The sequence below is a fragment of the Saccostrea cucullata genome, unplaced genomic scaffold, assembly GCF_032062105.1.
Source record: "Saccostrea cucullata isolate Sc308-1 unplaced genomic scaffold, CSIRO_AGI_Scuc_v1 ctg3316, whole genome shotgun sequence".
Taxonomy (NCBI): Eukaryota; Metazoa; Mollusca; class Bivalvia; order Ostreida; family Ostreidae; genus Saccostrea; species Saccostrea cuccullata.
Genome location: NW_026933495.1, coordinates 29,625 through 39,768, shown reverse-complemented (window position 1 = coordinate 39,768; position 10,144 = coordinate 29,625). Strand labels below are relative to the sequence as shown.

At 34.9% G+C, this 10,144-nt stretch overlaps 1 pseudogene; it reads right to left on the bottom strand.

Moving 5' to 3' along the window:
* Positions 1 to 1,112: 1,112 nt before the first annotated feature.
* LOC134238499 (uncharacterized) lies at positions 1,113 to 9,883 on the bottom strand (annotated as a pseudogene).
* Between the last annotated feature and the right edge of the window lie 261 nt (positions 9,884 to 10,144).

The following is a 10,144-nucleotide window of genomic DNA, read 5'->3' as shown; positions in this document are numbered from 1 at the left end:
AATGCAAACTTGGTCTTAAAACTCATCAAGCTAAAGTCACATACTAAAACAATCTGCTCAATAACTGCAATGAAAAAAGGAAGACCCTGGAAAATCTGAAAGGTCGTAATTTCGTAAAAAAAACCATTGAAGCGGAACTACATGCAAATCTGGTCTGTAACTCATCAAGATACATTTTCATACAAAAAATCAGCTCAATACCTGGAAGGTTAAATAGTGCAGAAAACCAAGTGGGACGTCATACTGTACAACAGTATATAGAGGGTCACTTGGAACTGGTCTATTCAACAATTCTTCTAAATGCTGTTTCCTCTCCTTCTTTGTTTTTATCTCCCCTTTATAGTTGTTTCCCTGCATTGTCTTTCACTGACCTTTCTTGTTTACTTCGCCTCCCAGCTAGCTTCTTGGTGATGTCATACAGGTCTTTCATACTTCTTGCTTTTGTACCTTGCCTGCTTCCATTGCTAATTCTTCTTTTGTCCGCTTTAATACTTTTTTTCTCGTGTCTCTGCATACTCTTTTTGTGCTTTCGCTTTTCAGCTCTTGTTGTACTTGAATTGACCACAACATTCTTATCCTTCCTCTCCTTTACTTTCCTGAGTGTGTCATTTGTGATCTGCGAAACATCTGAGGTGGGATGAGGTGCCATGGAGGAGTGAGCATCCCCTGCTGACCGGTCACACCCGCTGTGTGCTCCTTGTCATGATCGGAAAATAACTATATTTACGTCACCTGTAATTATGTGTCCAGCAGGCCTAGTATTTCAAGACAGTTTGTGGTGATGGTCTCTTTCATCCCTTTCCAATCATTTTCAAATGTTGTTAGTTCACCTATTTCCTGTAGGGCTTGGTATTTATTTTTCACTGCAATCCTATTCTCCTGTAAAATTTCGGTATCTTGAAGAAGCGTTGTTAGTTCACCTATTTCCTGTAGGGCTTGGTATTTATTTTTCACTGCAATCCTATTCTTCTGTAAAATTTCGGTATCTTGAAGAAGCTACTTCAAGATACCGAAATTTTACAGGAGAATAGGATTGAGTGAAAAATAAATACCAAGCCCTACAGGAAATAGGTGAACTAACAACAATATGTTTTATCTGATCTATGATAGTTTCACTCTGTTTTCATTTTCGTAGGCTTCAGTTTGATGCTGTCTGCCAGTAGATGGTAATCTGAGGCTACATCTGTTGCTCGTTTGACCCTGGTTTCCTGCAAAGATTTCTTAAACTCTTTAATGATACGTAAATGATCTATCTACCTGTTATCTGGTCTGATGATGCCCAGGTGGCTTTGTGGATTCTTTTTTGCTAGAATAAAGTGCCACGAATAACTAGTTTGATGAATGCATAAAAGTTTACTAATTTAATATAATCTTTCACCATTTTCATTCATTTGGTCCAGCCCATGTTGTCACATGACCTCGTCACATCCGGTGTTATTTCAAATTTTTACGTTAAGGTCTCCCATCATGATGGTAACACCTTTCTCTGTCAATAACGCTTTGAAGTCTATTGCAGAACTTATCTTTTGCTTCTTCCTCTGCATCATTTGTTGGAGCATAGCATTGGATATGTTTGCTAATCTGTCTAAATCAATACTTCTTTTGCTGTTTTGTTCTTTTTCACCTGTAGACTGTTTACCACTGAAGATGACCGCCCATTTCCAACCCATAAAAGATGTTATGCCCACTGTTACACTTGGTCATTAAAGATGCATTTGATAAATCTGACTACAGCCAAAAAAAATTATTATCAAAGTGTCCAAACTTGTCCAAGCATCAAATGCTACCAGAATAGCCAACTCCACATGATTCACTCTGTTTTGGTATTCCCGAAGAAAAGTTGGAAAAATTGGACTGTCCGGTGATCTCATCTTATGACAGATAGGTTCTACTAGAGTTGACAAAAACTTTTGAAGATGCAACATTATTGCTGCATAGAGAAAAAAAGTGTTAGTGGCAGCATGACTATTTCTATGACATTTGGCCTAAAGAAGCATCTTGATGCCAAAAGATGTGACTACTCCTCTAAATTTCTTTCAGTTCTGAAGTCCTCTTTAGAGTCTCGGCTTTCTCATTTTGAGTCTGATGTTTCTTATCAACTTGCTTTTATGTTGGATCCTCGTTTCAAGCTTTTGTGGGAAGCTCCAGAAAATGTTGAGAAGCTTACAACAATGCTTTAAAAGAATGCTCTTCTTGTGATTTGGCAGATGACGGAAATTCAGATACTTCTCCAAACAAGAAGCAAGAATCTGACGACTTCTTTAACTTTCTGCCAAAATCTACACCCAAGCGAAAGTGGAACATCTCAGAGAGTATACAACTTTTTCAGCGTTATCTTGAGGAGCCTACTCTTGAATCAATTTTTGACCCACTTCTGTTCTTGAAAACAAAGAAACACTTGTATCCTTCTTTAGCAAAGATGACGGAAAGATTTTCAAAGATTTTCCTATATATCTCTATGTAAAACTTTGATTCTCCATTGTGGCCCTGCCCTCCCCCCGGGGGTCATGATTTGATCAATTTAGAAGAATCTACACTACCCCAGGATGCTTCCTAATAAGTTTCAGCTTTTCTGGCCTAGTGGTTCTTGAGAGGAAGATTTTCAAAGATTTTTCCTATATATTTTCATGTAAATCTTTGATTCCCCATTGTGGCCCCGCCCTTCCCCCGGGGGTCATGATTTTAACAATTTAGAATCTACACTACCCCAGGATGCTTCCACATAAGTTTCAGCTTTTCTGGCCCAGTGGTTCTTGAGAGGAAGATTTTCACAGATTTTTCCTATATATTTCTATGTAAAACTTTGATTCCCTATTGTGGCCCCGCCCTTTCCCCGGGGGTCGTGATTTGAACAATTTAGAATCTACACTATCCCAGGATGCTTCCACATAAATTTCAGCTTTTCTAGCCCAGTGGTTCTTGAGGAGAAGATTTTCAAAGATTTTTCCTATATATTTCTATGTAAAAATTTGATTCCCCATTGTAGCCCCGCCCTTCCCCTGGGGGTCATGATTTGAACAATTTAGAATCTACACTACCCCAGAATGCTTCCACATAAGTTTCAGCTTTTCTAGCCCAGTGGTTCTTGAGAAGAAGATTTTTTTTAATTACCCCACCCTATTTTTGTCTTTTCTTGATTATCTCCCCTTTTGAGGGGACTTGGCCCTTTATTTTAACAATTTAAATTTTCCTTAACCCAAGGATGCTTTGTACCAAGATTGGTCAAAATTGGCCTAGTGGTTCTTGAGAAGAAGTGGAACATGTGAGAAGTTTACAGACGGACAGACAGACAGACAGTTCGACAGACGGACGACGGACAAAATGTAATCAGAGAAGCTCACTTGAGCCTTCGGCTCAGGTGAGCTAAAAAGCACAACTTTATTAAGAATGACCAGAAAAATCTAACCAAACAGCCCTTTGAACATGTCTGCCCTTATTTTTGAAATATCAATTTTTTCAATCATTCTTTCCAAAATATGAAGAAAAAAATTTCATATGATGATATAGGCTCGAAATCAATAAAATAGATATCTAGTTAGTTTGTTGAAAAAAAGAATTAAAAAGCTTTAGGTCCATATATTTAGCAATTACGAATTTTATGTCTGTGTATGTACTAAATGACATGTAGATCCTATAGACAGAGTGCAAAGTGTTACTTTCCATTAACAATGTATATTAAATGCTTTGTGTCCACAATGACATTATACTGAAAAGAACAAGCATTCTGAGAGTATTGCATAAGCAATACATGTCTCCTACCGGGTTCCCCTTTTTCTTCAAGATGTCATTTTATAATATGCAAAAGTCATGTCCAAGGTAAAACTGAAAGATTTTCAAGTTGTAAATGCCTAAAAACTAATAAGATAATCCACATTAAGACGAAAATTCAACTCATTTCTCCACCTTCTTTTCCTCGCTTCATATTTTTGTCGACAATCGGAAGTTAGCGCAGTTCGAACCCGATCTTAATTAAGCGATTATGAAAAATATTCAAAATGCCATAATTCTGTCAAACATCAATGAAGCGAAGCGAAATTAAAACTTGATCTGTAACTCATTAAGATACACTGACACACCAAAATTCAGCTCAATATCTGCAAGCGTTTAGAAAAAAAGTGCGGAAAACCAAGTGGGACAGACTGACGGGGACAGACAGACGGACAGACAGCTACACAGACAGACGGACGGACGCAGAGGAAACCTATAGTCCCCCCCCCCGGTTTCACCGGTAGGGGACTAAAAAGAAACGCATAATAGCATAATAGCGAAATATATTTAACTATTTGGCCGAAAATTATGAAAATTGGTCAAATGTGTATTTTGATTACTGTGCACTTAAATCGCTGGTCAAAATTACTCAACCATGAAATGTATGGCGTCACGTAGGGGAAGTGATAAAAAGCCAAATACACATGCATGTTGATGATGACAATTTTGTGATCACATTTTGTAGTGCCAAGAGATGCATTAGAGTTATAGACATCGTTTTCCGGTATTTGCAGTCAGTAAAATTTGTTGCAATCATGGTATTGTTGACGGAAGTTACATGGGGTCTAGTAATTGAGTTGAATAACTGAATAAAAAGGCAACAACATGTTGTTCTGCATTTTGTTTTTAACTTCTTAATCAAAAAAGGTTTTTCTGTTGTCAGAGAGTAACTTAAAATGTTTCCAACCAACCATCACGGTGACGTTGGCGCGTAACAACGTCACATCAAGAGCTGGCTTTTCATTATGCCACCTCGGTTATTGTCAAGTCATTATTACTGAAACCGATATTTTTACGGCAGACAATCCTACTCATATTTTCACCCTAATACTGACAGAAACTCTCTGCTCTAATTTGGTACGCAAGCTTGGCAACTTTACGTCAATTTTACTCTCAAAAATGTATCCAGTGTTTGTCGAGACTTCCTTACAACATTCACGTGTACCGAATAAGCTACATTCGGTCAATTCTATCCTAAATTCTATCTAAAATCGAAAATTCGTGGGATTCATTTGGCGGGGGGATTTGTTGGCTTTGAAATCATACATCTACTCTCAACCATTAAGACTACCGTCGGAAGTATTGATTGATAATCCTATGAGAAAGATAAAAACTCAATGCACAAGAAAATCAAGACTATTACTGATGCGCAAGTGACATGATGAGAATTTTTATTTTAGTTTTGGGGGGGGTATCGACATATCAACTTCCATAACTCCGGAATTATCAGTCAAAGTCACACAAGATTTCGGTTACTTGTTGTTTAAAGTTGAATTAAAATGTTTGATAACAATACTGGAAAACGATATTGGAAATAAAAGTTTTAATTTTATTCAAAAGTTTATTATGCGTTTCTTTTTCTTTAAGTATATAATTATAAACAAATACCGGTACATACTTGCAAAATTATTTTCAGTCATACAAAAATATTTTATATCAATAGATAGGTGATAATCAAAATTATATACTCGTAAACCAACTTTTATTCGCGAAGACTTTATTTCGTGATTTACCTAGGGTAAACTAGTTCGCGACGATTTATTTTTGTGATCAAAGGTTTTTGGATCTGTTGTTAATGGTAACAAAGAGGCTTTAAACACCGGTTCGCGGCGAGAAATATTCGCGATCACGAGGCTCTTGCGAACCTCGCGAAAATTTCTCGCACTCGAATAAAACTTGGTTCACAGTATGTGTAAAATGAAAATCGGATATGTAAAAGTATGGACCTTCCGTAAATATAACCTAATAAACCCATTTCAGACATTTCTATCAGGGATGGGGCAAATACATTAAAAAGTAATTAATTAAATTACAATTACTTTGACTTTATCTTCAATTAAATTACAATTAAATTACTTTCTAAGACATTTAATTAATTAAATTACAATTACTTTGCAAAAGTAATTAATTAAATAACAAATTACATTTTAAAATTTTTTTGTTGAAAATGTTTAAATTCTTGTCAATAAATATACAGAACTACATTCATTTGTATATAAGCTTGGACTCTGCACAAAGAATACAAGAAAAATGATATGGGCATTCTGTATCATTGTGGTTTAATTTATAAATTATTTTTACAAAACAACATGATTTAACAAATACACCGCGATCAGTTTGATGCGGTTTTTTCCATGAAAAACCAATTGCAAGGCTAAAATGAAACATTTATGTACCTGAACATCCTAAATTGCTATTTATGTTGAACATTTTTAATTCATAACTAATATTTGTACAGAACATAACCTTTACAGTTACAAAATTTACTCAAAAAATTCTTTTTAGATGTTAAAATAATAATGAAATTAAAAGTTTTTCTTTTCTACAGTTAGCAGAGCATTTTAAATTGAAATAATTGTATCCATTGGCTTTGTCTTATAGTTCATGAAATGAATACCTACTCAGAGGAATTTTGTTTTGATTGCAATTTATACCTATGACCTGGAGGGCTATTATTTTTTCCCAGAAAGTGAGAACTTAATTATGCGTTGACACACACATCCCTTTTTATTTTTGTTCAAACAGGAAACATTGAAACATAATAATTGTGTGTTTCATAACGAATAGACCTAAGGACGGTGATACAAAATTTAGATAAATCTATATTTAAAAAAATACATAATGATTCACAAGAAACTAGATTATAATTATCAAACCAATTATTTATTTGCTTGTAAAAATTAACTTCAGTAATGGAAGGACTGAGGATAAGTTTAACAATTAAATAAAATACATTAAAATGTGGAGGAAGTGGTGATAATATATCTTTGAACTGTACTGTATAAAGTATTTGAAATTACATGCTATTTTATCAGTGTAATTAATTAAACTACAATTACAAATAATTGAAAAAAAATTTCAATTACAAATTACTTACAATTACTTTTAAAAATGTAATTAATTACAGTCAATTACAATTACTTTTTTCAATTACCCCATCCCTGATTTCTATTATAATATCTTTTATACTAGCCAAGGAGTCTCGATCCCATTGGTGCCAACTTGTCATTTATAAGCAATATATAAAAGAAAACCTTAATATGTAAAGGGAATGCGAAATATTTAAAATCAAACCTTAATATAATTATACATGTAGAAGAAATGCAAAATATATAAACAGAACCTCGCTTTATATTTATATACTGGACAAAAAAGTTAAGGATCATCAAATTAAATATGTTTATTTACAAATACTGTATAAAAAAACAGAATGCAATTTAAGCTCAGCTCAACGAAGTTAGGGGAGCTTATGTAATTCCCTCGGCGTCGGCAAGGTTAAGGTTGATTTGTTTGGAGCAGTTTTCTTTTTTTAAACTACTTCTATGTCCTTATAAGGATTAGACATGCATGGAAGATGCTTCTAGTGTGTTTCATTGTACCAGTCAAATTTCAGATGCAGTAATTTCAGCAAAGGAATGACCAGCTTAATGTTTTGGAGCAGGTTAACATTTTTGGTGCTGTTTTTGGTGTAGTCCCATTTCCAAGTAACTATAAGTCCTATGTTGACCAAACTTGCATAGATGATACATCTAAGGATGCATACTACCAGGTTTGCTTTGGATGCTGAATCTGACCTACATTTTCTGGTTGAGTGAACAGGTTAAAGTTTTTGGTGCAGGTTTCATTCCCAAGATACTATGAGCCCTATAATGACGAAACGTGCATTGATGATACATCTAAGGATGCATACTACCAGACTTGTTTCGGATGCTGAATCTGACCTACAATTTCTGGTTGAATAAACAGGTTAATGCTTTTGGTGCAGGTTTCATTTTCCAGTAACTATGAGCCCTATAATGACCAAGCTTGCATGGATATACATCTAAGGATGCATACTACCAGACTTGCTATGGATACTGAATCTGACCTACAGTTTCCGGTTGAGTGAACAGGTTACCGTTTTTGGTGCAGGTTTCATTTCCAAGATACTTTGAGCCCTATAATGACCAAAATTGCATGGATGGTGCATCTTAGGATGCATACTACCGTGTTTGCTTCGGATGCTGAATCTGACCTACATTTTCAAGATAAGTGAACAGGTTAATTTTTTTGAAGTAGGATTCATTTCCAAGTACAGTGGAGCATTGTTTATCCGGAAGCTTTGGTTCCTAGTTAAATGTATAATTGGATGTGATGAATTTGTTCGAATACACTCTATGAAATTTTCATTTTAGAAAAGTTTAATCTTAAACTTTAAAGGTTAAACTTTAATCTTTAGAACTATGAATGTATTAAAAAAGAAATGCTACAAACCTTGCAAGCATTGGCATGTAAAATAAGTGCGTACTCTTTGGTGCGAAATGATTCACCACAGAGTGAAAACCTTCAAGTTCATATGTCTGGTTTGTAGGTGACAGTTTTGGAAGATTCGAAGCAGATAGGGACTCTCTGCAACATCTTTTACCATCTTGTGGCATCTAGAGCCTAGAATGAAAAAAAACTGCTAACATTTTTGGAATGTGTACAGTTATAAAATAAAACAAAATAGTTTAATAATTGGATAATGACCTTGCTGCATCCAGTCTCTAGGTTCATCTAGCTGGCCATGTTCACATCGTGGAAAGATCTCAGAATCATGTTCAAGGACATTGATAAGATGGTTGCTAATAGATTACCATTTGTCAACCTTCATTTGCCCATTGTTTCCACTTGCCGCTGCAACCCAGTATGTGTGGTTAACTATACTTTTTATCCAAGGACGGATTTGACCAGCCCCACGCTTTTTTGCTGATGTCTCAAGTTTTCTTGATATTCATGAAATATTTGACATTAAGCAACTTACTATATTTACAGTTATTTAAAAAAATATCATTGATAAAATAACAAAAATTAAAATTACCCTTTGCTACGTGCCAAACATCGAAATATTTATTGATGTCTGGTTTTTTAGTCTTCATGTATGACTTGATCATTACATGGCGATCTGTCGCGAGATCATGCACCGGGACACGATTTAATTCGGTTAGTTGTTTAGTCCACTTTTAAGGCCTTCTAGCTCCATATGGGTAGATCCTCTCACCTCGTTACTCTGCAAATAGACAAAGGCAATTAAATTATCTAATAGAAAATATTCATTATAAATGATGTTTCAATTTCTATATCATATTCTACCTGGACCAACTGTACATCAATGATTTTATTAGTCTCAAGGTCCATCAGTGAGTAACTGCAGTATTTTGCACTGTAACCAGGTGAATCGCATCTCCCATCACCTCCAAGAACGACATGAGATTTTTCTGGTGAAAAAGTAACTATAGTGTTACACAACTAGTTGTAGACATATATGAAATAAAATAAAGATATAATCATATTTGTTACACATAAATTTACGTATTTATTACTTACGGCGCAATTCATCAAAATAGTCTGCTTGTTGTGAATCTCTTCTAATGACTGCAGGAATACTGTAACAGGACTGAAGACGGGAAATAGTGCGGGATCTTGGTGCTAGAACTTTTAAATGGTTAAAAAGCATAAGGACTTTAGATACTAGTATGCTGTTCCCACTTAAAAGCATTGCACTTGCAAGATGTAAATTAAACTATGGCATTTTCTTATGTGTTGATTGTGACTGCCATCTGTTGATATGACCATTTTCACATGTTGACACTGTAGATATCATGGAGCCTTTGCTGTATTCTACAAGTGGGACACTTTTTCCATTACAAATATCACAGACAGACAAAAGTTGAAAAAGTGCACTTTCTGACACAACATAAAATTCCTCCTCTGATGGATTATCTGTTTCATCTAATCTGTAGTTACATGTCTCCTCTTCATCTGATTCCTCGTCCAATTCTGAATCTTCAAAATCGCTTGCATTGAAATCAGAGTCAATATCTCTGTTATCATAATCTTCATCAGAACTTAATTCCTTATGTTCATTAGTTGCCATATACGCATCCGTGTTGAAACTGTCTTCTTGACTATTTAATATTCTCTGTAGACTGTCGGCACTTAATACAGTACTGTAATTCACTGCACTGAATTTCAGCATCAACTGTCTTGAAACCTATGCGAAATATACAAACAAAACCTCGATATATAAAAAGAGAAATGTGATAAACGAGACCTTGACTTTTATAAAGAGGAATGCCAAATATATAAAGAGAACATTTTCCACTGCACGACCTTCATTAACATTATTTTTTGAGTG